The sequence below is a fragment of the Coloeus monedula genome (assembly GCF_965178545.1).
Source record: "Coloeus monedula genome assembly, chromosome: 13".
Classification (NCBI taxonomy): Eukaryota; Metazoa; Chordata; class Aves; order Passeriformes; family Corvidae; genus Coloeus; species Coloeus monedula.
Window position 1 is genome coordinate 10,613,184 of NC_138793.1, and position 18,192 is coordinate 10,631,375.

Sequence of the window (18,192 nt, forward strand, 5' to 3'; positions counted from 1 at the left end):
TTTTAATAAATTAAATCCTTTATATCAATGTAATATTCTTTAGACAAGTACTTCCAAGACAGATTAGAAATGAACTTAAGGGGATTAAAAGCTTCTCTTGCTAAAAACAATGTTTCAGATGGGAAATCCACTTATTTATGTCACTTTCAGTGGACTACATTTGGCTTTAATATGTTGCTACTGCTAAAGAAAGCAGTGCTTTGCCCATGACTGCAGCCTTTCTGCTCTGCTTTACATACACAGCGATGTTTATTTTCTTCCACACAGTTAGTCACTTTGTGAAAGATTGATGGCTTCCCATAAAATTGAGAGAAACCATTTTCTTCTTATTTAGAGGAAACAAAAGATTTAATGAATCTGGCATTTTAAATAGCATCAGTCTCTTTGTAAAATAGGAAACTATGTGAGTGGAAGGTATGAGCAGAGAGAAAAATCTGCTCTGATTTTGCTGTTGCTGCATTGTAGCAGGCTGAAAACATCAATTGGAATGTTGGCACTATCTGTGAAATCCTGGGCGTTTTGGGGAGCAGCCTGGTTTAGCTGGTGTTAGCTCTGGTCTGTGCAGCAAGCTGAGGGTGAGGTACCAGATCACAAACTCTTTCATCACTCGTAAGAGGTTACCCATTTCTATATGAAAAACTTGTCCTAGTACATGGTTCAGTGGTGTGTCAATCCCACTGGTGGGTCTCTGGTACCAACCTGAAATATCTTGATTTGAAATATTATGTAAGAATACAATACATAATGCATAATAATATACAATATAATAACATATGTGTGTATGTGTGTGTATAAATCAGTATCTGCTGGGTGTGTTTTACCACCACTCTGCAGTTGTTGTTGGACAGTCTGTATGTGGAAGGAGATGCTGCCTGTCCATGCCCCAATACCTGACTCCTGCTCAATTGAAGACACCCAGCCAGCAGAAAATGAGTGCTTTGGTGAACCCAGCAAAGCTGCAGCTGTGCCTCTTTCCAGAGCCTTGTCCTGCTGGATATATGACTATGCTCAGATGGCTCTGAACATTACCAGGAAGCCCTGCAGTCCTAGGCTCTTGTAGGAGCTTCACAGTAATCACCAGCCAAGTCACACAATACTGACCTGGAAAAGGCTGGCTGCTGCCCAGTGCTCTCACACTGATGTTTCACCAGGGCAGGATCCACCTCTGTGGAATAAATAAGGAGGTTCTCCTGGGGCATGAACAATGACAAAATTGAATATTCTGAGTATTCACACCATTTTAAGACCACGTTTCAGCACCATAAGAGACAATCCAGCACGCTAACTTTCCTAGCATCCATGTTTGACATCTGAACTATTGGTTCTTCTCCCAGACTAAAAAAATGCAGTTTTGGAGTTTACTCCTCACAGCTGTTGAATGCAATGGGGACAGAGAAGGTATTGGGACACAACTGATCTCCCAAAAGGGTGAAAGAAGAAAGAACTCCTCCTGAGCCTCCTCACAAAGCTGCCAGGAAGGGAAGACTGGAGAGCCTTTGAGGACAATCTGGTTTTGTCTTTTTTGAAGTGAGTTAGAAGTCTTTGGTCTACAGTCAGGACAGAAGAACTGATCATAGGAAAATAAAAACTAGAAAAAGTATGTGAAATTAGTGTTTTAATTGGAACAAGGTCTTTCAGTCTATTTATTGTTGCTATTTGTGTGTGAGACCATGAAACTGCAGTGCTGAGCTCCAAGAGCTCAGCTATGGTTTGCAGATCTGTTATTATTCAATTGCAGTGCAGATAGCTTGGGCAGAGGGAGAGGTTCCACCCCACAGCACGTAAAGTTTGTCTTGGTAACTGTGTCCCTGACAAAGTGCTGGATTTTGTTATTTTAGGCACACCTCTCCCCATCATTACTTAAAACAGTTTCATAATAATTTCTATTCCATCATGTTTCATTACACAGTAAAGTATTATTTATTTAAATGGTTTTCAGAGTAACTTATTTCCTGGTACCTGGTTAAAACTAGATCATTTCCCTTAATGCTTTCAAGCCATTGAAACTCCAGGATCTGTGTCCATTTTTGTCATTCTTCAAACACTAGTTAGTGCCCTCTTTCCACACCCAGAAGCTGACATTCAGATTGAATAATGCATCTGATCAAGCAAGGGATATGTTTTGAAGGCAAAGCTCAAAGACTGAGTTGCGTGACTCCACTGGTATTCAAAAGGGCCCCTAAAGTGAGGCTTTGTATGAACCTTGTATTCTTGGTATTGAAGGAGAATAGGCTGGTAAGCAGAAATTAAACCACCATCTCTATTTTTAATTTTCCTCTGTTTTATTTTCTGAAGTTAGATTTCACTCCTTTCCCCCAAACCACATTTTTTGCTGGTCCTAGTATTTATCAGATATCTCAATCCTTATATATTGTACATGACAACAAGTTTTGACTAAATTTTCATTTCACCACTTGTTTCAGAGTGGAGAGGGTAGAGTAATTTTCTGCACAATAATGATAGTTTCTTTAGTCACTGTAGCCACTATGTGTGCACTGCTCATAACACTTGATAAACTTTATATACATTGTCACATGGTTTATCTGAAAAAAAAAATATATTGTTCAAGAATAAAGTATATAATGAGGATCAGGGATAGAATTTCACCGAGAAATGTGGTGTAAAAATGCTTCTCATTTTAAATTAAGCTTTCAATGGCAAGTGCTTGGCTTTCAGCAACTCCTCTGAAACCCTTTTAATTGAAGTTCCATGAAAATCTGGGGAGTTCAGCTCAAGTTCACCTCCCAAACCATCCTGATTTCATTAAAGATCTGATCTTTCTTTATTTGCCAATAAAAAATATATATAAATGTGTATGAGCCTGTATAAATCAGTATCTGCTAGATAACTTGTTTTGTGTTGTTTTGTTAGGCTTTTTCCCTAAAGGAACAGTTTCCCTTTTCTTTATGAAGGATTAATTCTGTGCATGCAATGGGAGTTGGAACGAACAGTCCATGGGAGATCCTTCCCACTCCCTGTGCTCCAGGATGGGATTTGAAGCACACAGCACCCTTATTGCTTCCCTCTCCTGACTTGTGTTCTGCACTGGTTGTGCCAAGCTCACCATCATCCCCTCGTGGCCTGGGTAAGGACAGGGGAGGCCCAGGATGGTTTCCTTGGTGCTTAATGCAATGGAAACAGCATGATCAGCATAAACTGGGGATTGAGCTTGCCTTGGTCAGGCTTAGGGTATTGCCATGTTATTTCCATGTCACTATTTTCTGTTCCTCTCTTCTAAGACCCAATAAAGGCCTTGATAATTTTTGGTCAAGGCTCATATCTGGACAGTGATTTCACCTTTTTGGGTTTTTGGTTCATTCCTTTTTCAGCTGCAGTGGCCAGATATGCCTGTAACAGCACCAAAGGGCTGAGGCTACTTATACCATGGCCTATTATCTCTTTGCTAAACCAGTAAAATAGTGAGATGTCTTTAAAAATTATATCCATATATCAGAGGTTTTCAGCTTGGCTATAGGGTCCTTTCAAAACCATGAGGTTGGAGAGATTCATTTTGCCCCTTCTGGGCAGAAAACAGTGTTCCCATTTCCTTCCTCGTCAACTCTGTTATGTAGATTCCCGTGGGACCAAGAGGAAGGGTCCCTGGGAATTGCTGGTGTTCCTGCTTTTATTTTGTGTGTGACTCCAGATGAAAATGTGTTGAAAGCAGTGTAAATCCTGAGTTCCCCAAGGCAGAGAGCTGTGATATACTCAAGCCCTATGTCAGTCCACTATGTAGCAGCATGCCAATGACTCTTCCATTAGATATCACTTGGGTACCCATTTCTCAGTTTCATCCCACTCCTGAAGAAATAATTGCTGTCAGGTTCTTTTATTTTAATCAATTATTTTGTTCTGTTACTATTGCAACTGCTACCTGTTCCACAAGGCTTCTCACAAGCTCTGCACATTGCTATCTGCAGTTTTAGTGAATCAGATCTCAGTGTTTCTGATCAGGGTCCAGCTGGAACCAAACATTTTTGGTTCATATATTTAATATACTCAAAATGCACTAAATGACAGTTTATAATATCATTATCAACAGTTAAAGACATTATAACTTCAAGAAATGAAAAGAAAGTGCAGCCATATGTGGAAATGCTTTATTTTGTGCACTTTTAACCCTCACAATAGTTCAGCTGCAAAAAAGAGGATAGCAATGAGAAGCAAGGAGAAAATCGTATGTCTGCAAAATCATATTTCAGCTTTCTGTCCACTGCTGTCATGAAGGAGCACTGAGCTATTTGGATGGTAAATAACAACCAAGGACTAATTTATTTTTCTTCATAAAATTATTTCTAGAATTGGATTCAAATGTGTTCCTTATTACACGGTTTGATAATTCGGTGATGCTTTTCCCCCATAACATACGAGCTGATTTAAACCTTCACTCCAAACAGCCTCAGGCTTATTAAGAACAGTGTGGACTGAGTATGGATTAGGTTTAAAAGTAATAAAAAAGTAGACCTGTTGGTTAGGTGAAAAATTCACTATCAGATTCCTGAGTGCAGCTTTCTTTTCATGTGCAAACTGCATTAAATGAGGCATTTAATTCAACAAATCCATAGTTCTGATCCACCAGAAATAGAGACTGGGTTAGTTCAATTTGTAACAAACGATCTCCATATGATCAAAGTCCTGAGAGCTGATTCCAACATACTGCTTAAATTAGTCTAACACCGAAGTGTTTGGCTCTGGGACAATATTTGGAATGTCTTACCAGAAGAAAAATTCCTCTGCACACATGGTTCCAATATCTGGGAATGCCAACCTTGCTTTTTAATGGGCTGACAGGGAGCCTCCGTGCTAACTTTCTGACTCCAAAAAGTTCTTGTGCTGTCACCCGCAAACCAGCTTGGATAATTTTTCCTTGGCTTCCTTATTAAAGCCTGAATGAAGGGATTGTGTGGCTTTCTTAATGTCACTTGGTCTGCTTGCCATAAATTCAAGCACTCATGATGAAAGCTCCACTTATATTTCGCTGGGAAATGGAATCAAGGAGAATGCACCCTCGTTCACAATAAATAACTGAAGTTGAGTTATTAAGTGTATTTCATATACCGGTGCCTTATTACATCAGCAGTTTAGATAATGGCTCCTTAAAAAAACTCCTCCGCTGAAATGTACGATGAGCGAGTTGCACAGAGGATCCCAATGCATGGAACCAAACCAGCAGGCCAGAGCAATAACTTAGGACTGTATTAACAAATATCAAATATTTACATTTTTACATGCTGCTGTCTGTTTAGATTAAGCAACCATAGCAATAACAGCAGTCAGCAGCGAGGGCCGTATTTGCTCGGTTCCTGCCAGGGAATTCTCAGCTGGGATTGTTTGTTTGCTTTGTGCAGTGAAGATTCGAGCTGTTTACACTGTAGCTCCAGTTTTAGAGAGTGCTAATTATGCTCTACTGCTGAACCCCTCTCCTTCTCAGAATCTGCTGTTCTGCAAAAATACTTTACACCGGTCTCGAGGAAAGCAATCTGACTCACGGCAGGCAACAAAGGGTGCCCCAGTGCCTTATAATTTTTTCTTTTAATGTGGTGAGCATTGCTAAATGGAAGTTCATGCCTTTAACTCTGCTTTCTTTTTCTTCTCTTTATTTTTTTAAATTTTTTTTTTAAAAAAATGGACAACAGTTTCAAAGTCCTTGGCTGAATTTCCTCTCGCAGTTTTACTCCTTTTTATGGAACTTCTGAATGTGAAATGGGCTGACATAATTCAGCTAGAGGGGTGTGTAGCATCTACCTCTCTACATACATTAAGCATGCATATCATTCTTTACCTTTTCCCCCGTTATTATATGTGCAGTGGGATGTAACAAATTGACACTCACCCAGGAACAGGCAGAGCTGACAGTGAGTAAATGCCCCGATTAGCATAGCATTGTTATAACTTTGCAGTTCCTTCCTGATTAGTTAAAATATGTGTTGCATGGCTATGACACTATTTTTTAATCTGTGCTAAGCATTGCTCAATACTTTATGGGTGAAGGAGGCAGGATGAAGGATGAAAGGCTGGCACTCAGAAATCCAGCAAAACCAATTCAGTTACCATGTTTTCATGGTAACTATGCTGAACAGGTGGCTAAGTAAGCCAATTAAACAGATTTTAAGAACAAATTATGATAGTAATTCATGGTCTGGGATCATTGAAATGTACTGTGTGGAATCTGTTCCCCAGAGCTGCCTGAATAACAGAAATCTATTTTTGTATAATTTTATCGTTTTCACCATCATGAAATGTTCAAAGGATATCACCTTTTTTATTTTTTTTTTTTTATCTTGGGGGTGGATGGAGAGGGAAGGACAGAGGACTTTTTCCAGAACTTTTTTTAAAAAGGGTGTGATCCAATTAAAAACCCCAAATTATTAACATGAAAGGTCATCTTTCAAGTGAAACAAGAGTTTGCTAAAGAAATCTTATAACTGTTTTAGAAAAGATTTTTTTTTCTTATGAGTTGAAAACCTTCTATAGTTTCATAGACAAGAATGAGCAAAAGCTCAAAGTTCTTCCTACATAAATATTTTGATCAAAAAGGTGCCTGGAAAAGGCCAGTAAAGAAAGTGTGAAACACGAGAGGTGCCAATTATGAGCCCTTTAGATTCAGTGAAGTGCTCCAGAGATGTAGGGTCTTCATTCTAGTTTTGGGGAATGATTGTTCAAGGGTGTGGAGGACAATGCTCCAAACCATCTGTGTGATCTGATCCAGCCCTCTCAGCATCAGCTCTTTCACCTCATTGGCAGAGCTTTAAAGTTAACACAGGCCCTGACAACTTTGGAGCTGTAAGTAGTAGTCTCCAGTACTCCAGATCATATCTTCTTCATGGTCTGTATCAGTGATACTCTGACATTGATCAAAAAATGTGCCAAAGACTGACAAACACTATATATGTGTATAGATATATATACTATATATAATATATATATTTGCACACTATATTATATATGTATGTATAAATATATATACATATATATATATATATATATATATATAAAGAGAAGGGCAATAATGAATTTCTGCTTTTTGTTTCTTTTTCTTTGGAGATCTGAGGCAGAAAAGGGTTCTCTGGAATGATCTCAGGCCATTGTACAGCAACAGATGTACAGTGGCCACATAGGGCTGCATTTGAACCCCTGACCCAGGAACAAAATAAATTATGTCTAGACTGAGGTATGGAGATGGTGAGTGACAGAAGAATAGCACTCAGAAATGGTGTTCAAGAGATTCTATATTCATTTAAGTAGTGTAACTGTTTAGCCAATTTATTCATTTGTCAAGTTCCTTTCTAACCATCCTAATTCACCATTTAGCCTAAGATGGCCTTCATTAGTTTATTAGATATTCATCGGAAGAGATTTTAGCATAAATACAGTTCCAGAGAGGATTACCGCCCAGGGAATTTATTCTTTTAACCTACTTATTCGGCTATCAAGTATTTGTTGAAAAGGACTCGTATTTACTTAGTCTCTTAATGAAGTCTAGAAAAGCTTTTCTGCAAAGGGAATATTGTTTTGTCAAAATTAGCTTACTTAAATAGCTTTCAAAGCAGTCTGAGAACAAAGATTTCAAAGCCACAGTTCCAGCCTAATATTTACTTTTTACACTGTACAGTAGTTTAGACTTGCCAGAAAAAGTGCACTTGTGCTTTTTGTTTTGTTTTGTTTAAATTTCTCTGCTTCTAGTTGTGAGATATATATGTCATTTCTAGGGGTATGGAACTAATTGAGGAATATGTCCTGCCCTTGTTGAGGTGAACAGGGCAGATAAATAAAAACTCCATTGGACATAAATCTCCTCCACTAACATCAAAGAAACAGGATCCTGCTAAGTGTATTTGTATAATGCAGTAATTTATGCAAAAAGCAGCTTTTGTCAGCAATGCAACAAAGCAGCTTTGATAAATGTCCCCTAATTTATTGTCATGTATCTCAAATCAAAGTAAAACATTTACAGCCTGCATACTGAAGGAACCCAGGCCCAGGGTACTTAAAGGGTTTCTCTCCTTTTCCATCTCCCCCCCTGTTTTTTTAAAAAAAAAGTACAAAAAGCTAAGTTGGGCAAAAGGTTAAAAAGGATCTGTTTTGAATGCTAAGTACTTTATACAAATTACAGGCAAAAAATAATAAGGAATCTACTTAAAGAATGACAGAAAAGCCTGTACAAATTCAGATTAAAAAATCCTCTTAGCTTTTCTCTTATGGGTGGTGTCTGATGAATCATAATGGGGACACTAATTGTGTCTTACAGGGACAATTACGGTTTCTCATGTTTTGAAGGAATAAAACGGTGACTGTACACAGTCGCTGCTTGAAGCCAACTCTTCTCTTCCCATCTCACCTATGGATTCTCCTGAGCAGCCATCTTTCAGATGCACGGCACATTCTGGAAATCAGCTCAAGTGTGAATTTTTAGGGAGAACTTTTATTACTGACTTCAGACAGGAAAATCACACCCTGGAAGAGGACGAGACCAACAGTGCCAGCAGCTCTGATCCCACCGAATGGTACTTGCATGGTGCAGAAACATGTTGAGTTTTCTCCCTGACTCTTGAGAGAGGTATTAGACTTGTTGGTTTGACAAAATCAGGCAGAAGGCTTGGTCTTTCAATGCACAAAAGTTGCACAAAGGACCATTTAATATATATTTTAAAAGGTATTTTGAATGGATGTGGCACTGGTACAGGGGGCCCAGAGAAGCTGTGATTGCCCCATCCCTGGAAGTGTTCAAGGCCAGGTTGGACGGGGCTTGGACCCACCTGGGATAGTGGAAGGTGTCCCTGTCCATGGCAGGGGAGGTGGAACCAGGTGAACTTTAAGGTCCCTTCCAACGCAGGCCATTCTGTGATTGTGTGGCTGTTAAGGCTGGACATGATGTGCTGATGGCATGGATGGCGTTGGCAGCATGTCCTGAAATCATCTGGCTGGAGGGACACCATCCCATGCCTATTGATCAGATGGTTAAGGAAAACTACATGGGCTTTTCACTCACCCACAATGTCTTTCAGTTAAAAAGACCCAATGTGATCCAGCTCCTCCTCAAGCCCCTTTGATATTTAGGGAGTGATAAATTAAGTTCTGTTTCAGCTGAGATCTAGCATGGCTGCACATGTCAGTTTGCTTCAGAAGTAGGCAGCATTTCTATGTTTTTTACTTAGAAATCTCTGTTTATAATAAAACAAACATGCAGCTTCAGGAGTATAATATCCTTTGAGTGGAGTTGTTTCAAAGAGTTTTACAACCCATCTGGAAGACTGACTCTAACCATTAGGCCTGCTCTTGGAGAAAATGCCTTATTCACACAGATAGTAGTATGGTTCTGGCATTGCAAGCCAGAGGAATGAAATGTTGGAAAGGCAGGCCTGCTGCACCATAAAACAGAGACACGGAGTTCACTGAGAAAGTGAAAAGGAACAGTTGTTTAAAAAACCCCAAGTTTCATTTTCTTTGCCTGCTGGGAATGAGTCTGCCTCTCCCAGCACCAGCTTGCCTCTTGGAAGAGCATAAGTCATCTGTACTACAGAGCAATTAATTCTAACTTCTTATGCATGTCTCTCTTTGTTGCTGTTGTCATTAACACATATTAAGATTGTAAGCTAATATATAATGATTTGAGTTAGTACCCTAATTGCTAGGTGTAAAATTAAAACTTTGTACAAGTATTTTGCAGTTACAATCAATGAAATGAGAGCTTTTATGTCAAAAGTGTTAAAAAATGTAGCTTAGCAGAATTGGTCATATGAGTGTACCATTTGAATGTGTAAAGCTCAAGGAGCTGCATCCAGGAACAGGGTTTTATCAAAAAAGAAAAACCTCTTCTCCCAAAACACACAATTGACCCCATGGAAGGCTCCATCATCATCACAGGGCCAAGCAGAATGTGGCACACCTGTGCCAGGACCAGAACTACAGCCCAGGTGGATATATGACGTATGTAAACATGTATGTGTGTATAGACATACATGGATGTGTGCACAGATAATCCTGTCTCTCGAGGTACATTTATGCAGATAGACAGAAACACTCCATGTATGTGTTTGATGAGACCCAGCACCTGATTTATCATCACCTGGTAATTTATCTGATCACCTCACACTCCTCACCATCCCTGAAGTAACATAAGCTGCTCAGCTCACGCCCTGTACATGCACAGCCTTCAGTCCCCAGTGAGCTCTGCATAGGAGATCTAATGGGGCTCTTTGGTCAGAACATCTGACCCGGATGCATGTAAATTAGTGAAGTCAAAGAAAAACATTTAAAATTAAATTTAAAATGAAATTAGAGATTGGGAGAAAAGAGACATGGTCAGCAGAGCTCTTTAGCAGGTATTTAATGTTAAAAATACAGTAAAAAATTTCATGTAAAAAATATCCTACAGATACTGGTGGACTGCTCATGTGCTGGTGTGCTCCCCTGACATGGAGGCAAGTGATGGGAAGTGTTGTTGTTCTGCACCAAAGGGGACATACACTCTCTTGGCAATATACGCTGCCTCTTGCTTTCAAAATGTGCTTTTTAGTCTTGCTTGTTACAGCAATAAACTTTGCATTTCTGTGCAGGGCACCTGATTGCTGCACTTTTGTCTCATTGTGCCTGAGCCCCGCCAGCCATGGCCACATCCAGCCCTGAGAGCTGCAGACCTGGCGGGGTGTACTCCTTTGTGCTTCATCTTCAGGAGAGGGTGATGCTGGGATGCCACCAGAGCTTCTATGGTTTGAATTTTGAATGGCAAAAGGGGTCTAACACTGATCTTGTAAAAGCAGAAGTCTTCCTTTAATACAGTATTTCCTTAACTTTTTGAGTAAGCAAAATCAAGACACCTTCCCTGTCCTGTGCTTTTTTTTCACACTGATAAAATCTTTCCAGACCCAGAACCAGTTAGCAACCACTCACACTCGCCTTCTCCTTAGTACACCAAGAAAACGGCAAATTACAATTTTTCCATTACTTGCTAGCATTCCAGCAAGACAGGTGTGTTTTGCACACTTAAATTAGCAGCAAATCTTGAAATATAAATCTATATATTAGCCAGATGAGCTGCAGGTTATCCATTCAGCAGAAAAGCCTCTCCAAAATGTGCTGGGCAGTGGTGGCACCGTGTGCAGGGACACCTGGGTGACAGAAGGGATAGTGGGTGCCATGGGCAGGCAGCTGCCTGCACCCTGCCTGCACCACCCACGGCCTGGGCAGAGCCACTTAAAACAACGTCAGTGTGCTTTGTATTGACTGGTGTTTGGGAAGAAATTTTATCCCAATTCTTTCAAAGCAGAGACAGCTGTGAGTAGCTGTTAAATAGACACAAACAAGAGATCAGTCCAAAATATGCATGTTCAACATAGTGCCTAAGATATAAGTTGTGCTACGAGACCACAAAAATGAAGAAACCAAAACATATTAATTATTTGAAATAGAAACTCTCCCATTTTAAAAGTAGGCACCCTTTTTAGATGTCTTATTTGAGTGTCATATTGATTTTTTAAACCTCTGAAGTCCCTTTATCTCAGTGCACTTATTTTATGAGTTACATTTTGACACATGGTTCTGGTTTATCATAATGCTTCAATAAGTAAATGCAAATTATCTCTAATGATATTTTTAATTTGAAACATAACTTGACCAAAACTAAATTTTTTAAGCAAATAAATTGAAAGAGTTTTTTTCAAGTTTGTCTTATTTCACAGATTAGTTTCAGTGTCTGACACAAAAATTTCAAAGAAGTTCATGTCTAATGTGAGTGGGACAAATAAAAAAATCCAACAAAATCAACACCCCCATACACCCCCAATCTAGAATGTGTCATTAAAACCACATGGATTTTAAATTCTTTTTCTTATACAGAAAATTGCATTAACAGATTTTGACCTCGAGACAAAGCCAAGTTACATGTGTTACAGGCCCAGCATCTCTGCTCTGATCCACAGGGCTGTTCCTGCATACTTAATAAATGCAGCCTACTGATGTAATAGCATCCTGCATATGTCTCATATTAACGGTATTTTCCTAATAGTAATAGCATTAAAAACCTGCCTACTTTGCTATTGAGTTACCCTATTTAGGATAATTTGCACAGAAAGACTATGCCTGAGCATGTGAACAAGCATATCATTTTATAAAAGTTAACATAAAATATCAAAATCAAAGCAAGCTGCCAGTTTGATTCTAGAACCAGTATTTTTCCATTAAAAAAAACCAAACGGTTGTGTTTCTTGAATAATTTATTATCTGTATTTTTGTTTTATTTTCCACATGGAATTGATGAAGAAAAAGTACTTTTTTTCCTAGGGAAAGTTTGGAAGAGTGAAAAGTCACACATGGAAAACAAATGAGCTTCGGGAAACACTCCTCGTAGCTAATGGCTACTTGGTATGTCGCCAGAATTCATACAGATCCTTAAAATCAAGTAAATTATGCCCGCAGTGATAGCTCCCTTTGCTGGAGTCCCACAACAACCACCAAATGGTGAAGCGAAGCTGAACTGCCAAGTTTCATTTTTCACCTCCCCATTCCTTTCAATTAAGTCGATTCGTTTGCTGCAGAAGGGCCTATGCATATTTTATGGTCCCAGCCCCTCTCTCAGGTGCGCTCGCGTGTCCTCGCTCCAGCCCCACTCCCACTCCCGTCCCGCCCGCGCCGGGCAGCGGCTCCTGCAGGCAGGGCTGATCCGTGCCACGGTGCTGAGTCAAAATTAAGAAAGGAATGGTAGAGGGGAAAGCACTCAGACACGTGCATCTTCTTTAAACAGCCCGCTGAAGGCAAATGGAGAGAATGCCAGTTTTCAAAGGAATGTATAAAAAAGAAGTGTTGCTCTCCTGCTCTGTTCTTCTGATAAGAGATTGCACACTTTAAATGCTTTATTGAACTCAAGGTTAAGGAACCTGCCACTCATCACACAACAGATTAAATAACTGGCGAATTATGTGCTAGAAAAATTAGGATGGATTACACAAATATCTGTTAAGGCTATGATAAATATTTATAAACAATCTTCCTTGCAGAACATGTCTCTGTCATTCATTTCACTGCAATGAAAAACCTTGAACAATGGAACTAATGACTACATTGTTCCAAAGTTAAGTAGTATATCTAATAAGGAAAATAATCAAATGAGCCAAAATCTTTATGAACACAACAGTGAAGCAATTAAAATAAATGTGATTTTCCAGATCAAAACTTCTGGCTGTTAATTGCTATATGGCACCTATCCTAGTCATATGAGTTTCCCTTGCAGCTGTTTTTATTTCATGATACATTTTGAAATCCCAGGAGCCTAGTCCTGGGATCTGCCATACAGACAGTTAGCCTGAAAACCAGGATGCTTATCAAGTGTTTATAATCTGGGTAGATGAACTCTCAAGACAGACCTCTGAGAACAAGCACTTTCTTGCCATTTGCATTTTGTTTGCAATGTGTTTCCAATGAAGATAATTTATTGATGCACGCTTGTGGGGCTGGAGCACGTGGGTTCTCTGCCATATGCAAGCGAGCACAGAGGATGAGGCATGGGGAGCAGGAGGTGCTCCTGCCTCCCCCACACTTGGGGCTGAGGCCACCACAGATAATATGGTATGGGAGCTACGATGCACTAAATACAGACACAATTCTCTCTATCTGATGTCTTCTCTTGGGTTTTATTTTTTTGCAGTTTCTGCCATTTATGGGTGTCTGAGTTGAGGAGCAATGGGACAGGAGGGCTGCAGCCCCTGCAGGGGCAATGAGCCTATTTAACATACAACACATGACCCCCTGAGCTGGAAGTGCATGTGGAAACCTGGCATATTGCAGCCAGCTTATTCAAAGCTGTGTTTCGGTATCTGTGGGTTATTAATGAGATTAAAGAACTCGGTTACAGGGAATGACAAATGCAGTTTGTCCAACATTAAGCAGATATTGGCATCCTTAGGTGCGACTCAGGAGTCAGTGAGCTCAGCTATTGAACAAGCTAAAGCCATGAGCAATATGATATTGATTAGACAATGGGTATTGCATTTACCCACATAGTTTTATTGGGTGAGGCTCCATGCATTGTGTTTTTATTTTGGAAACTTAAGGAAAATAATTTAAAATGTTGTAAGGAGAGCCTAGCAGCCTTTGTGCTTTTCTTTTTAAAGGCTACAGATGTCTTGTCTTCTTTCTTTAAAATTGCATATACTCCCTCCCCACCTTTAAAAAGATCAAGGGTAATAATAATAACAATAATAATACAGTATTCTGGAATTTTTCTATATGCCTCAAGAGAACTTTTTCCAGGAACTGTTTTCTGACAACAGCCGCCTCTTCTACTGTTCCTTTTACCCTACTTGCATTTCCAGTGTGCTGGGGCCAAGTTAAAATGGGGTCTTTAAATGTGAGGCCTTTGCTGTAGAAAACACTTCTTTTGCTAACCAAAACCATGTAGCATTCAGCTATCCTTCACAGTCTGCAATTTCCCTTGCTCTGTGCAATTCCTGCTTTCCCCTTGCCATTTCCAGGCAGTGTCAGCGCCAACACTTAGTTTTGCCTTGCAGATAATAGGTGTTGGTTAAAACTTGAGCTTCAACTCCAGTTAGTATCACTTCAAACTGTGGTGCTGGGCAATGCCTGTGGTGCCAGTGTGGGTCCAGGTGTTTCCTAGGTGGGTTTTGGGCCATGACTCACAGCCTGACTGACCTGGGCTCTCCCACCTCTGAGGGATATGCTTAGGCCAGGATCACAGGTAGCCTCAACACCCAACTAAAGCATGTCTATGTTGGACACCAATGGGATACTTCAGTTATTAATCTTTACATTCTTCTTATTTCTGGATCCCAACTTGAAGAGCTCACCCATGACCCTCTGGGGGAAGGGAAGGCAGGGATATAGTATCCCTGGAGAAAATCTCCTCTTTCGCTCTTTTTCCCATCATTTGCATACCCTTTCTCTGAGGGCTTTTCTGTTTCTTTTTTTTCTTTTAATCCCACAGCACTATCGTGTTTGCCAGCCCCAACATCACGTTCCTCTCTTTCATCAGAACACTGACTCATAGCATCTTTCAATTTGGACTCAGTTTTTTTTTTCCTGTGGGACTTTGGCCCAAATAACACAACACACAAAGCATCTGCCCGGACTTGACACACAGCGAGGCATCGCCCAGCACGGGGGTGAACCAAGACCCATATTTTCACCATCTTTTAGCCCCCAGGAATTTTTCTGTACTGAGACTATCATACCTGAGTTTATGTGTGGCAGCTTAGCATTTCCCCTCCCTCCACGGGTGACTGCTGCTTTCTCCCTCTGTAGGCTTCTGAGCACGGAACTGTTAATTCTTTTTCTCCAGCCTGATCCATGCCCAGTGCTCCAGCACTGCTGCCAGCTCTGGTTCCAGTTTGTAAGGCCGCTTCTCACAGCTACTGCTGCTCCCCCTGCTCTTGAACCTGATGCTTTCCACCTCCAGGCTCTGCAAGGAGAGGCATGAGGCAGGATGTGTGCAGTGCCTGGAGGAGTGGGTGAGAGGCTTCTGGACCCACACTCAGAGCAGCTTCTCCATCTGCACCATGTCCTGGGAATACAAAATGGCACCGAGTTGTACTTCAGCTCATTAGATGTGGGCAAACTTGGCTAGAGCACAAGTGCAAAAGCTCATCTTTCTTCAGCTGCTTGTAATTCATGCTTGAGCAAGAACATTATTTGGGGCTTAAGTCAGATTCCTCTAAGTAGGTCACAATTCTTCTTCTAGACACAAATTCCAGCCTCTGACTTCTCAGAAATATGGATTCTCAGTCTCCCTGATTTGTGTAACACCTCAGGTGCCCTCTTATCATATTTATTAGCTCATCAAACGAATCCACAAAACAGTTACTAACTTGCTGCCTGATAGGGTTCAGATTTGGAAAAGTTCCTCTGCCTTGGTTGGCAGCCATTTCTACGGCTCATTTGCATGGCTGATTTTTCCCACTTTAATGATGCTTTACTGTTAGCCCTGTAGCCAGGTAAAAGGATGTAACCTGTATCTCCTATAGTCAGTGCATCAATGAGAGGGCAAGGGGCTGCAGAGAGGGCCAGGAAGTTCCAGTCCATATGGGGCTTGCTCTCTGAAACAGATGCAATGCAGTCCATGCTACAAAACAGAATTAATTTTAGTGGTATAGAGATTGATTCCCCAAATCATGACAGCATGTGTTAGACATTAGTCCTATTCTTTTGTACAGCACTGTGAGGGGGTTGGACCCATCCAGTGCTACGATGAGGGCAGTAAAATAATGCAATGAGATATAGAATAGAGTAGAAGAGACTACAGCACAACACAGTGTAACACAATACAAGGATGGCATATTGTGTACAAGGACTGCCATGATATAAATTTAAGACATTTCTGCAGGAGAGTTCTGCAGAGAGCTTGCCCTGCTGTTGTTGAAAATTATAGTGATTTGCTTGTTTTAAGTTAAAAGAAAGAAAGAGAGGAAGAGAGAAGTTTTAGCCCCTTCAATAGAGGATAAATCTCACCTTTAAAAATACTAGTGGGAAGTATGAACCATTCGAACACTATGTCTCACTAGAGAGATGTGGATGTGGAGACTTCCAGGTAAATATGGTTTTTACTGATGTTGTTTGGCCAGGGAAGACTATCCATGGGGGTGGAGAGCTCTCATTAGAAGACATATGTTTGGACATTTATCTGCATCACAGTCCCAGATGTTTTTTATTCTTCGATTGCCACCTTGGTGTGCAGTGGTAAAATGCTGGCGCTGGATCACAGGCTTGTTTCTGTGGTCACCTTTGTATCACCGAAATGCACTGGAGTGTCATTTTACAATGGAATACAGGATGCCCACTGGCTTTTATGTTTTATTTTTTTTTTGTTTCTGTGAAGTTAATTTTCACTTCCTCTTCTGAGAACAAACAAAATGTTAAATGTCTAATTGAATAGACTGTTGGAAAAGCCGAATGGGAAGATTGAGCACGTGAACTTTTGTGAAGCAAATGCCTTTGTTTCCAAACAGTCTACTGATAGCAAATATTTATTGACATTTTCCTTCCACAGGGGCGTTAACAATTATAATTTGCTAGTACATACATAGTGAGTACTTTCAGATTTTGAACAGAACATCTGTTGGTCAAAGATGAAAAAAACCTTGAAAAAAAAGAATCTATTTTTCCAGGGTTACGAATCTAACAGCATCACAAATTATCTCTAGGAAAACATTTCAAAAGCCTGAACTTGCACTTATGGAAAAAGGAACACAGATAGAGGAAACAGATAAATATGCGTTGTGTTAGTAGGCTTTGTTTTCTGAAATGATATATTGTTCCGGAGAAGCAGTTAACAAACAAATTACTGTCTGTGTCCAATACAGCCAGATCTTTGGTTCCACCGAACAGATGTTGAGGTGAAGCAGATTAAAGCTTAATTCACAATAGGGCTGTACCACAGGAAAGGTGCCCTAAGTTTATCTATTGTTAAATAATATAATTTATCGTCTTAGAGGGCTACAGAGCAATTTCTGTTCCTTTTCTACTTTTTGAACAAAGATTTATAACATAGATAATCCCCAATTTTAGATATTTGCTGCAGGTTATATTTGAAAGAATTTCCCAAAAGACTGATAACCCCTTTTTTTCCCTTAACCACAGTCGAACCAGTGAACTAATATGATGCCTGCTTCAAATAAATGTATTTGCTGCCTCTGTGCATGATAAGTTTTCATTTAGTCTATGATCAGCTGACAGTATGCAAGTTTGCAGATACCAGTAATTGAATACAGATAACCTTGGTTGTTGACCTATGCAGAGCCATGACTGTCTAGTTTCCATTGTTTCTGTTTTTGCTAGTTGACACAAAACTGATGTGGGCTGAATTTATATATTAGCCCTCCATTATAGTGGGAATTGCTTATCGTTATGAATGGATATTGCAAGAAGTTTCTATTTATTTAACCTAATAAGAAGGCAAAAAGAAATGTGATTGGGCCAACTCAGGAACAGATTTAACCCTTAGCAACCTGGCTAGTTTCTGCATAGACAGCAGGGTATGGAAAGGACATCTGTCTTGTTTCTATTTTTTACAAATTGATTTTTTTTCGGTTGGAGGGATTATTTTTTTTTCTAGCAAACAATGCCATGAAATACTGAGAAACTTTGAAGTTGAGGGCTGCAAAGGAGCCAAGCAGTTCTGCATATCCAAATCCTCTTGGCTTCTGATAGCAGTAGACAGCTAATTCTCCTAGACTTCGTTGAGTGCCC